We start from the raw sequence: 18,728 nt of genomic DNA, 5'->3' as shown, positions 1-18,728 counted from the left end.
GGGGGTGGGGGTGGGGGTGGGGCTGGGGCGGGGCTTATGCGCACGCGCCGCGGCCGGGGGGGTGGGGCCCACGCGGTGTAGGGCCCGTGGGGGAAGGGAGGGCCGGCTCGCAGGCTGGTCTCGGAGGAGTCGGGTGGGACGGCCCCTCCTCCCACACATCCCGCCCCACCTCCACCCGGGAGAAGCGTTAAACCGTCACCTAGGCGGTGGGCGGCGCGCGGGGCTTTCGGGTTTCTCGTCTCTAACCACCCCCCACGTGCACGGCCACCCGGGCCTCTGCGCGGCAGCCAGGCCTGCTCCATTCGCACCCGCCCGTGAGGGACGCTGGGCACGAGTGGACCGGCATGATCCCTTCCAGGCCCAGCTTCCGAAACGTGGGTGAAAGGAGCCAGGACTGACTCCCCAGTTCTCCTTACCGGACCGCACTACGAGTCCCAGCGGGCAGCGCCGCCACGCGCCTCGGCCGCAGAAGCGGTGCCTGCTGGGAGCTGGAGTTCCCAACGGCCGCGGCGCTCGCTGACCCCAACTGGCCGCGGATCCTGGCCGCCCGCTCGGGGACCCCCAACCGTCCTGGCGCTGGACCCTGGTCGTCGCCCCGCGGTGCTTCCAATAGAGGAAGGGGGGGAGGAGGGGCCCTCGTACTACCGGTCCTCTTGGTTCCGAGCCCTAGACTCTCCCCGGTCTCCCCACTGGGTGCTGTCGTTTGGTCAAAGTGATTTTAATTGGGGGAAACTATCTTGGGGTCTTTGTCCGCTTCCCTTTTTAAAGTATCGTGATCGCTGTTCACTTAAGGTAATAGGTTGGAATCTGATTCGTGCTCTTTCTGCCAGAAATTTCTTTGAGGTAGAAAACAGGACTCCAGAAAAATAAATGTTTTTCTTTAAAGTATGAGTCTGTCACAGACATACGTGGCACCACAGACCTGCAACCAGGCAAAATTAGAAATAGTCTAAACGCGGTATTAAAAATGTTTAAAACAATTTTGTGGTTAGTTGGGGTCTTTAATAGGAATGGTAGCTGTAATGAATCAGTAGTAAAAATACCAGTTAATAGGAATGACATTAAGTCAGCATACAAATCCCACTTTAACGTAGTAATGTACGTTACAGTTTTTAAAGCACTTGCATAAACATCCTATCATTTGTTCCCTACAGCAATCTTGTGTGAGAGGTGGAGCAAGTAGTAATAATTTTATTTTACTGTTAAGGGAATGGTCTCAAGTTAAATGATTGCCCAATTCATTCTTTTACTCAATAAACTTTAATGCATGTCAAATATATTGCCAGGTGTGGACTGGGTACTTTATTCTCATTTAATTCAAACTTAAACCTGCAGAATCCCACATAAGTGCTATTTGGTCCCTGTCTTGGTAGGAAGAGGATAATATTTTGGAAAACATGTTGCCTTATGTGCTTTATTAGGCAAAAAAGCAAGACTGAGGGCTGTGCATTAGGAAGACACACATATTACTAGATGACAAATCACCATTCAATCTATTAGAACTCTGTGGTTAAAATCAATCCATTCATATGTTTATTGAGTACCTACCAAGTGTATCTGTATGTAGGGAAAGTACATGACAGACACAAATTGCTGTCCTCAAGAGGCTGCTGCTGAGCTCTCTGGTAATCATATAAGCATTACAGCGAGTACAATAAACATCCAATCCCAGTGTTTAATCTGGCTGTGACGATTTTCTATTAGATTCTAAATTTGTTTCCTTAAAAAGAAAAAGAGGATGGAAATTCCATTATTGGACTTTAAAAGAAAACCTGACTTCATTTTAGTGTTTTCATTAAATTGCTGAACAGAGACTATGAAAAAACAAAAAGGGATAAATAAAAGAAGAGGTGCACTCATTAAAAGAAATGTGAAAGGGGGTCACCTCCAATAACTTGAAAATTACACCAAGAGCTAAAACTACCAAAAACCATACACAATTACTAAGATTATATATACCTCTGTTAGAGAAAGATGAGGGTGCGGTTTCTGGTGAACCTCACTAAAACATCATTGTAAATAACAAAGTTGGGGAAAAGATGGTCTGCTTGGAGTCTAGAAAATTTTGTCAGAGAGCAGGAGTTTGGCAAGCACCCTCTAGGGTGGATTTGGGTACTCCAGCCACTAGAAAGACCTTACTCTCGGGTTTCACCAGAGGCTGGATTAAATCACTCTCAAAAGATTTCTCTTTATGATAATCCAGTTTGAACAAGCAACCTCCCAATTGATAAGTTCAGTTAATAGTTGAACCACCACGGCACCCTGACACAGGGAAGGATGCTCTAGATGGCAGACGAAAGTATTCTAGTCACTGAAAAGGTATATCAGCTCTTTGTAGATTAATAAATACTGTGGGAAGCAAGTTGGTCAGGATTTCTATGCAGCTGCGATTCTTGACATTCAGTGGGTGTCACTCTCACATTTCAGGGAGGTACAGCTGAGTCTGAACAAGAGACACTAGAAGCAAAGTCCACCCCTGGGGGGAGGGAGCTAGTAGAATCAGAAGTGGGAGTCAGAGCCCATCTCAGCAGGAAACAGGAATGGGATCTGGAACTGGAATCAAGAACCTGTTCCCTTGATCCATCATTCACCTCTTTCTCTTTCTCTTCCACCAGCTCCTTTCTCTCTGATTAGAAACCTGTTTTTCTGATCAGAAGTCAAGACAAACTCCCTTAATGATATATTCCTCTCTAATTTACTCTTTTCACAGCCACGATTTTATTTTCCACTTCTCGCCTCCCCTTAATTCCTCAACATGAACACGACACTGACATCTCATACCCCCACCTCCCCAATAACTGTCCTGTCAACAGGCATCAATGATCCCTCTTCTATTTGTCAAATCCAATGGACTTTCTTCAAGTCCATCTTGTTCAATATCTGAAGAATCTGATTGTTTTCCTCTTCCTTCTCTCTCTCTCTGTCTCTTTATTTTTAACACACTCTCTTGGCTTCTGGGCTGCAACTCTCCTGGTTCTGTCCTGCTCTCAGACTATCCCCTGTCTCCTGTCACCTTCCCTGAGCACCAGATTGGGCTGGGTACCCTTCCTCTGGCCTTTACCCACACCACCCCTCTGCCACTACATTTACCACATTACTGAACTTGAGCTGTCTCCCCAAATAAGCTGTAAGCTCCAAAACAGAGCCTAGGTCATATTTGTCTGTATTCCTACCACGGAGCATGAAACCTGGCACACTGGAGGTGCTTTTTTCTTTTTTAACCTAACTTCAGGGAGAGGGCCAGCCAGGCTTGTAGCCTGACCACACAGAATAGGGGTCAATAGGGAGATCTCAACCTGAAGTTCACAAGGGCAGCTAGGGCTGTGTTCAAGTCCAGACCACGTGGACTGCTGCAGTGCACTACTTCCGAACTCCACCAGCTACCGGAGGGGGTATTTCCTAACATATTGGCTTGGCACTCATTTCCAGTGCTGGGCTTGGAGGTAGACTTTAGTACCCAGAGTCAGGCAAGCAGGGACAAACAGGGCTGCCGGATAAAAGGAGTTTCTGGACCTCCAAAGCTGAGGACACTATACCATGGCAATCCCATTAGTGTTCCGTCACCCTTCAGAGGCTATCAGACAGCCTAGCTGTCTGACTTTAACAGTGTGATCACTTCTGATAGAGCTAATTAAGGCTACAAGTAAAAGGCAGAAGATAGAATATGTGTCAATTCCCTTGGACTTGATTCACCACTCTCATTTTTCCCTCCCATCATTTCTTTTTGGTCTTAAAAGAATGTGCTGTCTATGTTTATCTGGCTTGCCTGTGTATTTCTAATTTTAGATTGCAAGCTGTGGGACAGAATAATGTCTTGATATGTGCAGCATCTCTGTGGGTGCCTAAGAATGTCTAATGACATCAACATCATTCAATTAACCTGTTTTTATCTTAGCAAATAAAATGTAAAGTTCTCCAGAGAACTTGTTCACTTGAAGCTCACTAGAGATTTATAAATAATTTTCAGGCTATATCCAGTGTATATTCAAAATATATCCAGAATAATTTATAACATTCCATGTAATGTACGACAACCTAAAGTTGACTGGTCTTATAAGATCTTAGGTAATCCTGAGATATATTTGAGCTGAATAATAAGGGAATATTATAGCCTCCATCCAACTGAAGGGATATACTTTCTGTAGATCCTTGAAATAGAAAAATATTAATGTCCATGATAAGACCCAAATTGTACAATGTTTAAGAATATTAGCTATCTGCTTCATTGGTTTAATGGTTGGTGAGGAAAACAGCACCTACTCAAATTTGTAAATTGTCGTGCTCATGATCAGAAAGATTTCCTATAAGAGTCCCATTCAAATTTTATGTTTTCTTCCATACACGTTACATATTTTCCTCACACCAAAAGAACAAGGAAAGGGATTCATGAAAGAGTTTGAAATTGGTTCTGACATTGTGTGTCAGATGATGTAACCTTAGTTCTGAGAAAATGGCTGCCAAGTAAGAAGACATAGATCTTGAAACACAGACCCACTTAGAGTCATAAACATAGACTCATAGACAGAGAAACAATCTTGGGAGAAAAAGATAATTAATGGCTTTGCTGTGGAAGAGAATAAGAAACTCAAAGAAATCTCAGCACACTTAGGTTTCTTACAAGGTGCTCTTCTAAATCAGTGTGTATGTCATAATGATAAGAGGGATACTGCTACAATAGGTATATTACCACCTACCTAACGGGATTATTGTGAGACCCAAATAAGATACTATATGTAAACATAAGTTACATAATGCACAGTGCTACCATTTACTGAGCAGCTCCTATTTCTGTGAATATAACCACACGTCAATTTGGCAGATACTAAATTCAAACTCATGGCAGAAATATTACATAGAGTCATACACAAACAGACATACAAAAGATATAACTGTCACTGTCCTAAGCATTAGCTTTGGAGGATAGAAAATTGCAATGGCTACATTAAGACAGTGTTAAATATTAGATGAATAACAACAGCAATAACAAAACTAACATCAATTTCTATCTAGGGTGTGGATTATGTGGGGAGGGGGTCAACATGAGAACTTTGAAATGTATTCTACTCTAGGACCATGGTTCCTAAGGCACAAATAATCTAAGTATATAAGTTAAGGTATAAGGAATAACAAAAATATATTTCAGGTAAATAGAAGAAATTTTATTAATACTAAGAGCTAATATTTATTGAGTACTTAAAACAACCCTATCAGACAGGAAACTACAGTACTGCCGGTGAGGAAACCAAGGCTTAAAGAAGTCAAATAAGCTTGATTCAATCACAGGCAGTGCAAGATCAAAGGACGAGATCTTTGATCTGGGAATTAAGGGGGCTAATACTTGGAATAATGAGAGGAAAGGGCATTGGAAGGTGGAGGAAATAACATCAGGAATGTCATGGAGGTGGGAATAAACAAGATGTGTTGAGGGTATGAGAAAATCGTATGGCTGAAACATGACAGACAAACAGGGGTAAAGGTAAGTGAGAGTGTGAAAGAGGGGGGCAAGTGCAAAGAGAAATAGATTAGGGCTTTAATACTGGAAAAAATAGATTGGGGCATGGGATCTAATCTTGTGACCCTGTGTTTTATCAGAAGGTAATTCTGGTGGCAGTGTAAAAGTATTCGTTCGAAAGAGGAGAGACAGAGACCAATTAAGGTATTCTTAGAATGGTCCCACTTTGCTCTTCCTGGAAGTGAATTCAAAGAAAACAAGTTCTTACTGTCTAATGAAAAGAAGCACACAAGTTTTTTTTCTGGAAGACAAACTTTTTTCCTGTAATAAATCTTAAAAAGGAATTATGTAACTCTTTATATGAAGGATACTGAAGTATAGAATTCATTCATTTGTTCACTACAAATCAAATATTCATTTAGGCCTACAGTATATGCTTGTTTAAGGGCCTACATATAAAATATTAAAACCAGTGAAGTCTCTACCCTTGTGGAGCTTACTTTCTAGAAAATTGGGCAACTGTCTTAGTGATTTTACAAAAAAAAAATGCAGGAACAATTTTCATGTGGGTGCTTTTCTATTGTCAACTTTTAGTAATGGCTAGTTATAATCCAGAAAAAGTTCTTCTGCTGAGAGCTGAATTTGACATAAAGCTTACCAAATCTATAGAAAATGATGGCCGTGTAGCCTTTAGGCAACATACTTCAGATATCAGTGGGCTTTTTAAAAAAAGGTAGATTGAAGTCACTTTCAAACTGAGGTCTCTGGTAGGTGACTAAAGGACACCTATTCTGGATTGGTGATTAAAAAGAGGTATATATATTTACATGTATACTTAACTCATTCAATATATATTTACTGAGTGTTATATTAAGTACCTTGAAACACTGCAGATACAGAAATGGACAAGAGAATCTCTACCTTAAAGAATGTATAATGACATTAACACCATTTAATTCACCTCTGGTGTGGATGTTTATTTAATCTTAGTGAATGGATTGCAAAATTCTCTAGAAAACTTGACTATTGGACTTCCTTAGAGATTTGTAAATAATTTTCAAGCTATTGCTCTCTAGGATATACCTAAAAAAACTTACAATACACTTTATTATGTAAGATAAATCAGGGTTTCATGAGGTATTTAAGTCTAACATTGAGAAGCGTATTTGATATGAATAAAGAGGGAATATAGCAACTCCCAACTGGAAAGGTAAATTTTCTGGAGACCTCTATAATGGTAAAATATTATATGAAGGAAATATAGTTGAGTGGGGTGACAGACATGATTGCCACCAATCACAATGCTACACAGTAAGTGGTATAGTAGTAGGTGAGCACAGAGTATTCTGGGTACACAAGCAGGTGCATTGAACTTAGCTTTGGGCATTTGGGCCCGGGGGCATGAGAGAAGCAATCAGGCTGAGTTTCTCTAATTTAATAACAGCCACCATTTACCAAGCTCCTTTACTCAATACACAGCTCAAGGGAGGAGCAAAGAGAGGCCCAGGGAAGGTCAGCACAGAGCTACCCTCTAGCCCACTAGTAATGCATTCAGTGATGGTACCACCTCCTCTGGGTTAGGCCCTGACAGAGCACTGCAGCTGCTCTCATGAGTCAGTAGTGACCTACCCGCCAGATTAAATGTAGAAAATCAGTTCCGGTTCTGTATCACTAATGATTAGGCAGCTCCGTAACTGTGGTTCACTGGTTTATTTTGTTTTTTCTTCTAGGAAACCAACCAGGTATGATTAACTTCCTTTTAGAAATCTTCCTTTGAGTTCATTCAAAGGTTAAGCAAGAAAATCTGTTCATGCTAAATGATGGATAACTGCCTCTGTCCTCACAGGAGTATGTTGAATGATTGTAGTGACAAAATTATGTGTGTAGGTACCTGTCCAGTATGTCTCTGACTTGCAAAACTATAGCTGTATAGTTTGGATTTTAAGCCTACTTTTAATTGGTTAGAATTACTTCAGGTTTACCCAGTGATATCATTTCCTTTTCACTAATAATTTTGGAACATTGTCCATTTCTTTCCATATAAAAATCTATATGTAAGGTGAAACTAGCCTATCTGCCATTAACTATTGATGAGATAATTTGCGTTTGAAAAACAAAATCCTAGTTTCTCGAGAGGAAAAAGTGAGCTGAAAGCCACTTCATCCAAGAACTCAGGTGTCAGTTGTCTGCCTACTGATGCCCTCAGATGGACCGAGACAAAAGGACTAGAGCCTATACTTGTAAGTATAATATAAGCATGCAAAATGAAGACTTACTGAGTGGCAAAATAGTTAGTCTGGACATCCTTAGTGAGATGCATTCTAAGACAAAAGCAAAGAAAAATTTGAATGTTATGTAGTAGTTTCACTGTTAGTATTACTATTTCTAAATATTACTGTATTATGCTTTTATCATCAAAGAAATGAGTGATTGTGGTAACTTTGTTAGGAATCCAACATTTTTATTGAGAGTGATAATTGAATGTTTCATTGAATTATAAAAAAAGGAAATATAATTTGGATGAAGAATAAAAAATTGGGGTAGGCATACTGTAATGTGAGGACTAATTTGGAAATATTAATATAAACTAACACCATTTAATAAAATACATCTTTTCTAGCTCTGTTCAATGAAATGGCCAAGGAACAATATTACTCCATCATCACGAGGCTGACGCTATGCAATCCTAATTTCTAAAAGTTGGGGTCTGATGCTACTTTTCACTTAAAACAACATGCCAAAAAAAAAAAAAAAACCATGCCTAAGAAGAATGACTGATTCATGTCTGGGTCTGGGAAGGTACAGGTGAGTCTTAAAACATTTTATTAGTCCAGAAAGCAAGAAAGCTTTAAAAGATAATGGTGTTGGGTGGAAGAACACAGAAGCCAGTTTAAAGGGACACTCATTGGCTAACTTCTGTCAATTTGAGTATCAGAAGGAAAATGATGACTATGGTCAGTTAAATTGTGTTAAAAAAAATAAATAAAATGTGTTAATTTGTGAAAAGCTGTGGTCATAAATGACAGCAAAAATGAGAAGAGTTGACAAATTGTACTATAGAAGTTGAATATAATTGAGTCTCATTACTCACCCTTATCATGTTAGTACTGTTGACTCATTTATTGAATCAGTGCAGAATATCAAATTCAGTAAATATCAAGTATGTTAGTTTTACTTAATCTAAGTTTACATTTAGAAAAATAGAACTGCCAGTGTTTATACTAGTGCAAACTGATTTGTTTGTAGTGACAAAATTATATCCTTGCCTGCCTTAGAAATCTAGTGGTGGGAGTTTTGATTATACCTCAAAGTACCAGTCCAGTGAGTCATCTTGGGGGAATTAGCATTGGAATATATTTAAATTACTGTACTTCTGAGTCTCTATGTATTAATCGGTTAAGTCTTGAGAGCTAGATCAGAACCCTGGTGGTATTTTGCATAAGTCTATATAGCAGGCTATCTGAAAGAACTTTCCATGATATGGAAATGTTCCATCGATATATCTGTGCTATACAGCATGGTAGCCATTAGTCACATGCAGCTAATGGCTATTAAGCCCTTGAAATGTGGCTAGTGTGACCAAAGGACTGAATTTTAAATTTAACTTTGTTTAAATTAATTTACAGTTAAATAGACACATGGCTCACAACTACGGTATTGAAGAGCATAGGTCTAGATTTTAAACTTCCTTTTAATTATATAGAATAACTTTAGGCTTACTCAGCAATGCAAATTCCTTCTCATCAATTTTGAGACGTTGTCCATTTTTTTTTAAGATAAGGATCTTTTTTTGAGAAACTAACAGAACATTGTGAATCAACTATCCTTCAACTATACTATAAAAAATATTTTTGGAAAAGGTAATATGTTTACATTATTTAAAACGTTAAAAAATATAACAAGGTATACAGTAAGAATTCTCTCCCACCGTATTCCCCAGCTACCCAGGTCTCTTCACCATTGGTGTGACCAATGTTATCAGTGTCTTATGTATCCCAGAGATACTTTATGCATGTACAAAGAATGACAGCACACCTTTGTGTTGCACAAGGCTTTTTCTTCCTAACATAGTTTAGGGATATTTCATATTAGAGCATCAGCATTCTCCTTTGTTATGACTGCATAGCTTTAAGAATCTAATAAAGGATCCCTGAAGGTGACCTCTCTGCTGATGAGATAGCTTGCATCTGGAATGTGAAGAATCCTAATTTCACAAGACAGGTAAGGGTAACAGCAGGCAGAACCTATGACAGCTCCTACCCAGTGCACCCACCCATATGAAGGAGGCCCAAATTTTAAAATGCCTAGTACTTTTTCTTTTAAATGTACATTTTGAAGCAGATCATGCTAAGCTTTGTGAAACGGCCCAAGGTATTTATAAAACTGACTATGATTTAAAAAAAAATAGTATAATTATAATTTCACTGATATGTAACCTCCATTAGTGGCTTTCTGTTGCATGTAGGATAAGATCCAAATTCCTCACCAAGACCCACTGGGCTTTGCATGATCTGGCTCCAGATTTCTTAATCACTAGGCTCCAACCACATAGGCCTCTTAACACAGCCAGCCCTTTCCTGCCTCAGGGCCTTTGCACTCACTCTTCTCTCAGTCTGGCAGGCTCTTTCCTGGGCTCTTTCTGTGGCTCTCTACTTCATCCTCCAATCTCAGCTTAAATGTCACCTCCTTTTTGATGTCTTTCCTGAATGTGCCATCTATAGTGCTCCCTCACCCTGCCCCCTCACTACTACTTTCTCTGTAGCCTTTATTATAATCTATAGTTAGTTTATTTACATGTTCTCTCCCTTCCATTGGAATGTAAGATCCCTGAGAACAGGAACTTGAACTGTCTTCACTAATATAACTCCAGGACCTAAAGCAGTGCTTGGTATACAGATGGGGTACAATTAATATTTGCTAAAACAAAAAATGTTGAATGAGCAAATATTGAACGCATTTCAAATATAGTGCCCAGAACTTGCGAGAATTTGGTCAAGTGCTATGCCTTTCAAATAGTCCTGCATAATTAATAAACACAGTAGATTACTCTAAAAAATACACTGTTTTTGGATGAGGTCTTTGATTCCATTAATATTTATCTGGAATCCTATTTACCTCTTTTGTAAGTCAGAGATGTTCAGTATGCTTGAATCATTAAAGCTACTTGCATCTGCTATGATATGCCAACTATGAAGTGATGCTGCTTATGCCATAATGGTATGTGCTCTTCATCTTGTAATCTTTCTGAGTCACTAAGTCAACATGCACTGGTCATTATGTCAACATTTATTAGTACACGTGCTTACCTCACATCATTACTGAAAAACATACATTTATATGGTGCTTTAAAGTCTGTAAAAAAGTCTGATATCAATTTACTTGAGCTTCAAAACCCCTTCTACCCTGTAAGGCATCTTATGGTCATTTCACTGGTGAGGTTACTAGAAACTCAGGAAAGATTAAATGTTGCTTAAAACAACATAACTGGTAAAAGATGAAGCTAGTAAGTGAACTCAACTCTTCCAATTCCAACTTCCAAGTTCAAGTCCTTGTCTTTTTCAGCCACCCCACAGTGCTACTCCAACACTATACTTGAATAAAACTTGGTCGTTTACAAAGTACTTCCACATAAACTATCTCATTTCATCTCTTTACAACCCTTGTGATTGACAAGGATGGTAAAATTCCTTCCCCCAAGAATTTATGTAGTTTTTTTAAGGAAACAATACATGTGGAAAACACGACATTGTTACAGAGTTATGTAAACACATGGAAATTAATTATTGAAATGTATACAGATACCAAGGAGATTATGAACTGTATACAGCTAAATGAGATCTATTATAAAGCCTAGAAAGAGGTGAATCCTAACAGGATTCAGGAGAGGAAGAAACTAGGTTCAAGGCATCAGAAACGAGAGGGATCCCAGGCTTCCACACAGAGGCAATGGGCCAAGCAGAGATGTGTTTGTGGGCACAGTGTCGCGTGGAGAGCAAAGCCAGCAAATTAGCCTGACAAAAATAGAGGGGCTCCATCGAGAAATAATGAAAGCTGAGAATGCTAAGATGAGGAGCACTTCTAGTTGACAGAAGACCTTAGATGCCAAGGGGAGCTTAGATTTTATTCAACAGACGTTGGGGAGTTGGTAGAAGCTCAGGCAGATAAAACATTAGAGATGAAAACAAAGTTTGATGACTCTTCTGGCAGCTCTGTGTAGAACTAACTGCAGCAGAGGAGACTGACCCAAGGCTGGTACAGTAATCCTGGTGTAAGGCCACGTGGTCATAGACTGCAGCGGTGACTGAGAAAATGGGAAGCAAAGTGGACCTTGCAGAGAAAGGCCCATCAGGACTGGGTGATGGATTTAGAGTGGGAGAGGAGCGAAAAGAGTGAAAGTCGGCTACGAGGTTTCCAGCCCATTGATCTGGGCTTATTGTGCGATAAACACATTATTTTTACAGGGAAGCAGTTTGCTGAGGCCAAGAGTAGACAGCTAGGGATAAAGAAGAATGAGCTAAGTTTTTAAAATACAAAGTTGAAGGTGGTGCAGGATATTTAGTTGAAGACAACAGAGAAACAAGTCTGGAAAGAAGGCGAGTTTATATTTTGTCATTTTTATTAACCTCTGTCTCTCTTTCCCAAACTGCACACTTGCCACCTACTCACACAGCCTCAAATGCTCCTTTCTTGGCAATTCACTATTGAGCAAAATTCACATTTATAGATTTGTATATTTCCTTGTGAACTTTCTCTATGGTAGCATTAAAAAAATAGAAGAAAGGATTTTAAAAATGCATTAAGACTTTTCACCCTGAAACATTTATTAAGAAGTTACTTTGGTTTTTAAAATTAATATTACTTCCAAAATCAAAATTTGTGCATCAGTTTTTACATTAAGTATATCCATTTATTCTATTTATAAATCTAACAAACTGATGTCTGATCCACTTGGTTAATCATTTTAAACTGCATTTGTTCATTTAATAATTTGATTATGTTTTTCAAACACATCAATTTTCCGATTAACACACCTTCCCAAGTTCTTAAGTAATTCTCATAAAATTAATAAATCAAACAAATATAGGGCTTCCCTGGTGGCACAGTGGTTAAGAATTCGCCTGCCAATGCAGGGAACACGGGTTCAAGCCCTGGTCTGGGAAGATCCCACATGCCGCGGAGCAATGAAGCCTGTGCGCCACAACTACTGAGCCCGCGTGCCACAACTACTGAGCTCATGAGCCACAACTACTGAGCCCGCGCGCCTGGAGCCTGTGCTCTGCAATGAGAGAAGCCACCGCAATGAGAAGCCCGTGCACCACAACCAAGAGCAGCCCGCCGCTCGCTGCCACTAGAGAAAGCCCGCGAGCGGCAACGAAGACCCAACACAGCCAAAAATAAATAAGTAAATAAATAAATTAATTTTTTAAAAAAGCCTGCTGCTTTTGGAATCTGCACTGGAATGGAGGTAGAAGATGGAATCAATCTTTAAACTTCTCCCCATTCCCCTCACCTTGCCTCCCCTCCAAGGCCTTGGCCCCCTGTTTCTGACAATGACAGATAATGTTAGAGTTTCTGGTTTCTATTTGGCTGCTACAGAGAGGTCGCCATCAAGAACCTGGAAATAAGGTTGAGTTCTCAAACTATGAAATCCACACTTAAAGGATCAAAGCAAAAGCCAAAAGGACGGCCTTAGCTAACAAGCCTCTTCAGTAACTTCACTAATGAATTAATGACGGAGAGGAACACTCAGACCAGGGGGCGGGGGAAATACAACAGGAATGACAAAGACTAGGATTGGCAGTGACTATCCTGGCTTCGGCCAGGGAAAAGGGAACATTAGTTAACAGACTTCTAATGTTACAGTCCCATTGGCAAGCCCTTTCCTGATGTGGAGATAGAGGCATCGGATTTTTCAGCCTGATTCCGAGAGTTGTTTGATTCATCTAACTTCCATTATTCTGATTCTCATTCACCTCTACAGGTGGGTCTTTCTGCAGGGAAAGAAGGCACTGGTCTCTGACGCTCCAAGATTACCATCCTGAGGAAAGTTATAATTCTTATTATAATTAATTTTTGATCTTCTGACTTTATACATTTTTCAAGAAGTGAGTCTGCCACTAAGAGATGGATCCATTTTCAATATGCTGATGGAATCAGCATTCTGAATCGGCCAGGTTGAGTACCAGACCCTGGACTGGTAAACTCACCGAGGGAAGAACTTAGGAGGCTGAGTACTGGTCTTCCCAATTGCTCCCTAAGACACAGAGTCACAGGATAAATGACAGGGAGCCGCAAGCCACCTGAGCATTCAGAGGAGGGTTCTTGGACATGATAACAGCTGAGTTGTATCTTAAAGGCTGAGTGAGAGTTTGCAGGTAAAGAGAGGTGGGCACGGAAGTCCCAGCATAATCCAGGGCACAGAGAAGAGAATGAGCAAGTGTAAGTTGTGGGGTAGCTGGAGAAATAGAGGGGTCAAATCAAGGAGAGCCTAAAGTCTAATGGGCAGGAGGGAGTCATTAGAGTTTTTTAAGCAAGAGGATGACAGGGCAAATTTGGATTTATCACTCCTGCTCTAGGAGAATATGAATATGAAATCTATCAGTAGAATATGGTTTTAAGAAGCAGCTAGTCCAGAGGCAATTAAGAGGTCATAGCCCAGAAGAAAGATAGTTCTGAATTCTTACAGTGGAATTGGAACATTTCAGAAGCAAACACCAACAGAATTTAGTATTTGGACATTCAATGTCAAAAGGAAGAATCAGGGAGACAGGAGCCTAAGAGAATACCCAGGTTCTGGTTTGGGTATCTGAGTGGATGGCAGTGCCACGAACTCATATATGGAATAGAGGTGGGAGGATCCCAGGGTTTGTTTCATAGAGTCTAGGGGGTGAGGGATTAAGTGGGGTGAAAATAATGAGGTTAGTTTTGAAAATGTTAATAGTGAGGTATCCGCGGGATCTCCAAGTAGAGATGCTCAGCATTTAGTAATATATAGTTTCTGGGTGCTCAGAGGGGAGGTCAGTGCTAGACGTAAAGACGTGAAAGTTCTCCACAGAGGTGGTATTTAAAGCCTGAAACTGGATGAAGTTGCCCAAGCAAGACAAAGAAGGACTACGGTCCAAGGGAAAATCCTTGGGAGAAACTTTTAGTGGGTAGGCAGAGGAAGAACCCATGCAGAGGAACAAAAGCCCTGATACCAAAGAGGAGAAGCAGAATGGAAGAGTTTCAGGAGCCAAGGGAACCGTTTGGAGGGGCGGCAACTCCCAAGAGAGATCCAGGAACTAAGGACTTAAAAGTGTCTCCTGGGGGGCTTCCCTGGTGGTGCAGTGGTTAAGAACCTGCCTGCCAATGCAGGGGACACGGGTTCGAGTCCTGGTCTGGGAAGATCCCACATGCCGCGGAGCAACTAAGCCCGTGTGCCGTAACTACTGAGCCTGAGCTCTAGAGCCCGTGAGCCACAACCACTGAGCCTGTGAGCCACAACTACTGAAGCCCATGCGCCTAGAGCCCGTGCTCCGCAACAAGAAAAGCCACCGCAATGAGAAGCCCGCGCACAGCAACGAAGAGTAGCCCCTGCTCGCTGCAACTAGAGAAAGCCTGCGGGCAGCAACAAAGACCCAACAAAAGGGAGTCTTCAGTAGCCCCAGGGGTGTGGCAGGAATGAATGGGAGTGGAGGAGGGGAGACAGTGAGCATGGATCCTTTGTTCATAAGGCTGGCTGAGCTTCTTAATCCTGAGATGCTGGTGTAGACAACAGTCATTTTGTTGGGCCCCCTTTCCTTTCTGCTTTCCCTCTTGCCTAAGAGTCAAGTGATTGGGAACAAGAACCCTAAAGTAAAGGAAGAACCCCTGAGGCCAATACTGGTAGAGGATTCAGGGGTGTTCTCTTTCCCCAAAATCACTCCACTTAACCTTCTCCATCTTTTGCTTCCCTCCACTGGTGGATAATGGATGCCAGTCTCCCATGCCAACAGAGACCCCTCTCATGGGGGAGCAGCAACCCACAGGGCTCCGCAGAAGTGATTACAGCTCTCAGGGACCCAATATGGCAGGAAGGAGAGAAAGACCATCTGTCAACCCTCAGAATCAGCACGCTTTCCTGAGACCCTTTCCCTTTAGTTAGTGCCCCTGCTCTGATTTCCTCGTACCTTACCCAGCCCCTCAATTTCCAGTGTCTAGAGAGCTGCCATATTATGGAGTATCAGATTCCCAGTTCCCATGGGACCCAGGCTCGTTCTGGAGGAGAAACTGAGGATGTGACTTGGGACTTATTTAACGTGCCTTCCTCTAACTTCCGGGGGAACGGGGAGCCCTAGGATGTCCTTCCCTCCCAGGTCAAACTTGAACTCAGTTAAAATGGTGTGTATGACCCTTCTGAAGGAAGGCTGGTCTGTCGCCTGGAATCTCTTAAAAGCAGGGAAGAATGAGGAGGAATTGGGCCCCTTCTCTTCATCACCGTTGGGTCCTTCTTGCCCTACTCCAGACCTCAGTCGGATCCAAAGACCTCCTCATTTACCATCAACATGGAAGCCAGCCCTGTAAGGAGGAGGGAGGCCTACTTAGCCTTGAGCAGACCCTGGCAGTTCTGTTCCAGCCAGAGTGATCTGACCAGCACCTGGGCTCTTCTTTAAGTTTATGAAAACTTTTCATTAAAAAAAAAAAAAAAAGCTTGTTAGAAGAGAGGCAAAAGAGTAGGGGTTAGTGGAGGGCACAAGATTCACTGATGGACCTTTTGTCTTAGCATAAAAGACTTGAGCAAGCTTGAGAACAGAGCCAATGGGCAAGAGACACTCAAGATATAGGAGAGAAAAAGTTAATGATGGAAGAAGATGTTGGAGGAGACAGGATGAGGGATGCAATGGGATCACCTGTAGAGGATCTGACTCCAAACAGGAAGATAGAGACTCATCCTTGGAGACCAGCAGATGCTGATGCTACATAGAGTCAGATGGCGCCAGTCACGTAAGACACTCTTGGGTGAGGTCAACTAAATTTTCAGTGGATCCTAAGTTTTTTAACAAACCAGGGAATGTCTACTTGGTGAGAGCCCATTTGCACATATCATTTCATTTCATCCTCACAACAGCCCTATGAGGTAGATACTGTTCTGATTTTATACTAGAGGAAAGAACCTCAGGGAAGTTAAGCAACATGGCCCAGGTCACACAGTTCACGGGAAGCAGACGCGGGTTCTGAATCCAGGCCTGTCTAGCACATGTTCTTTGTGTAACTCCACATTGCACCACGCTGCTTAGGGCAGATGAGAGGGCACTGTGCTGTCCCAGAAGGCCAGCGAATCTTTTCATCTCGGAAATCACCACATGGGTGTTATCTGCCTAGGTGTGGAGCTTGTCCTAGATTCCAGATTTCCTAGTTTGTCTGGAAATCTGTTCTACTACAGTAAACAGCATAGGCCCACCCGGGACCTTGAAGAGTCAGGTGATAGCCTGGTAAGAATTTGAATTAAAAGTCAGCAAACAGCAGATGCAAACCATTATATACAGAATGGATAAACAACAAGGACCTACTGTACAGCACAGGGAACTATATTTAATATCTTGTAATAAACCATAATGGAAAAGAATATGAAAAAGAGTATATGTGTGTGTGTGTGTGTATATATATATATATATATATATATATATATATATATATAAAACTGAATAACTTTGCTGTACACTAGAAACTAACATATCATTGTAAATCAACTATACTTCAATAAAATACATTTTAAAAAGAAAAAAGAATCAGCGGACTTCCCTGGTGGCGCAGTGGTTAAGAATCTGCCTGCCAATGCAGGGGACACGGGTTCGAGCCCTGGTCCGGGAAGATCCCACATGCCGCGGAGCAACTAAGCCCGTGTGCCACAACTACTGAGCCTGCTCTCTAGAGCCCGTGAGCCACAACCATTGAGCCTGTGAGCCACAACTACTGAAGCCCACGCCCCTAGAGCCCGTGCTCCGCAACAAAAGAAGCCACCGCAATGAGAAGCCCACACACCGCAACGAAGAGTAGGCCCCGCTCATCGCAACTAGAGAAAGCCCGCACGCGGCAACGAAGACCCACCGCAACCAAAAAAAAAAATAATAATAAATAAATAAATTACAGTTATTTTTAAAAAAAAGAATCGGCAAACAATATCCTGATTTTGTGTCTGATATTCATTACATAGTGTCTTTGTGATCATCAAAAATGTAGGAAGGGCTGGAGAAAATATTTGCAGTCCCTAAGTTTCTTAACCGGTAACCTTATCTAAATCCTGTGAATTAAGTAACCGTCTATCAGATGGTCAAAGTGGTTGCATCTAGGACAAGGGACCTAGGAGACCGCCCAGGGCCTATGTACATACATTACTGTACCAAATACGTTCAAAATCATCCCTCTATAGGAAGGCATAAGCTGACTTATCAAATGCCAAGTAGTCAGGTAACTTCCCAAAGGCAGGCCTTTTGCTGCACTAGTTCTCCCTGAGCACAGTTTCCACGAGAGGAGCCAGATGCCACCTGGGTCCCTGTGCTCCACTGCTCACAGCGTGCAGGGCCTTTGGACCTGCATTCAGAGACCCCCCAAAGCACCCTCTGCCAAGAACCTCTCTCCCGTTGCATCAGCGCATCCCATGCGGAGTGGCAGGGAAAGGTGGGCTAAGGAAGGAGTCTCTCTTTTGGAACCCTGTGTGTTCTGAGAATTAACACCAGCAGGAAGAACAGGTCCCTAGGCTGACATGGTTGTTATATAAACTTTCTCCTGGAGTTGGGCTAGAGATCAAATTGATGAGGGGGGCATGCAGGAATTTAGTGAGAAGAAAGAGTAAGGATACTATGAAGAAAGGTTTTAAAGAAAGAGTCTCGAAATACCAAAAAAGATGGTTACAAGTAGGTTGGGACCAGTCTGTGGGACTTGTGAACCTCCCCGAATCTCCTACCTTTTCCATGAAGCCTCTCAGAATTGGCCAGAGAAAAGAATTGTGCTTTCCTGTGCCTGGATGAGTCTAGACTTGGAATTACATTAGTTACTTTCCCCATAAACTCTAAAATATTGGGCATGTCTTATGTGCTGGGCTCTGTTCTAGGTTTTCAGGAATACCAGGGTGAATAAGAAGGACAAGGCTGCTCCTCTTTCTAATGCAAGCAGTTAGAAAATATCAGGTGTTATGAACATGCCTTCAGAGTGATGAGCTAGAGGGGACTGGCAGGCTACTTTTTTTTTTTTTTTTTTTTTTTTTTTTTTTTTTTGCGGTACGCGGGCCTCTCACTGCTGCGGCCTCTCCCGTTGCGGA

Source organism: Stenella coeruleoalba (genome assembly GCF_951394435.1).
Source record: "Stenella coeruleoalba genome assembly, chromosome: 17".
NCBI classification, from domain to species: domain Eukaryota; kingdom Metazoa; phylum Chordata; class Mammalia; order Artiodactyla; family Delphinidae; genus Stenella; species Stenella coeruleoalba.
This window is presented reverse-complemented; position numbering follows the sequence as displayed.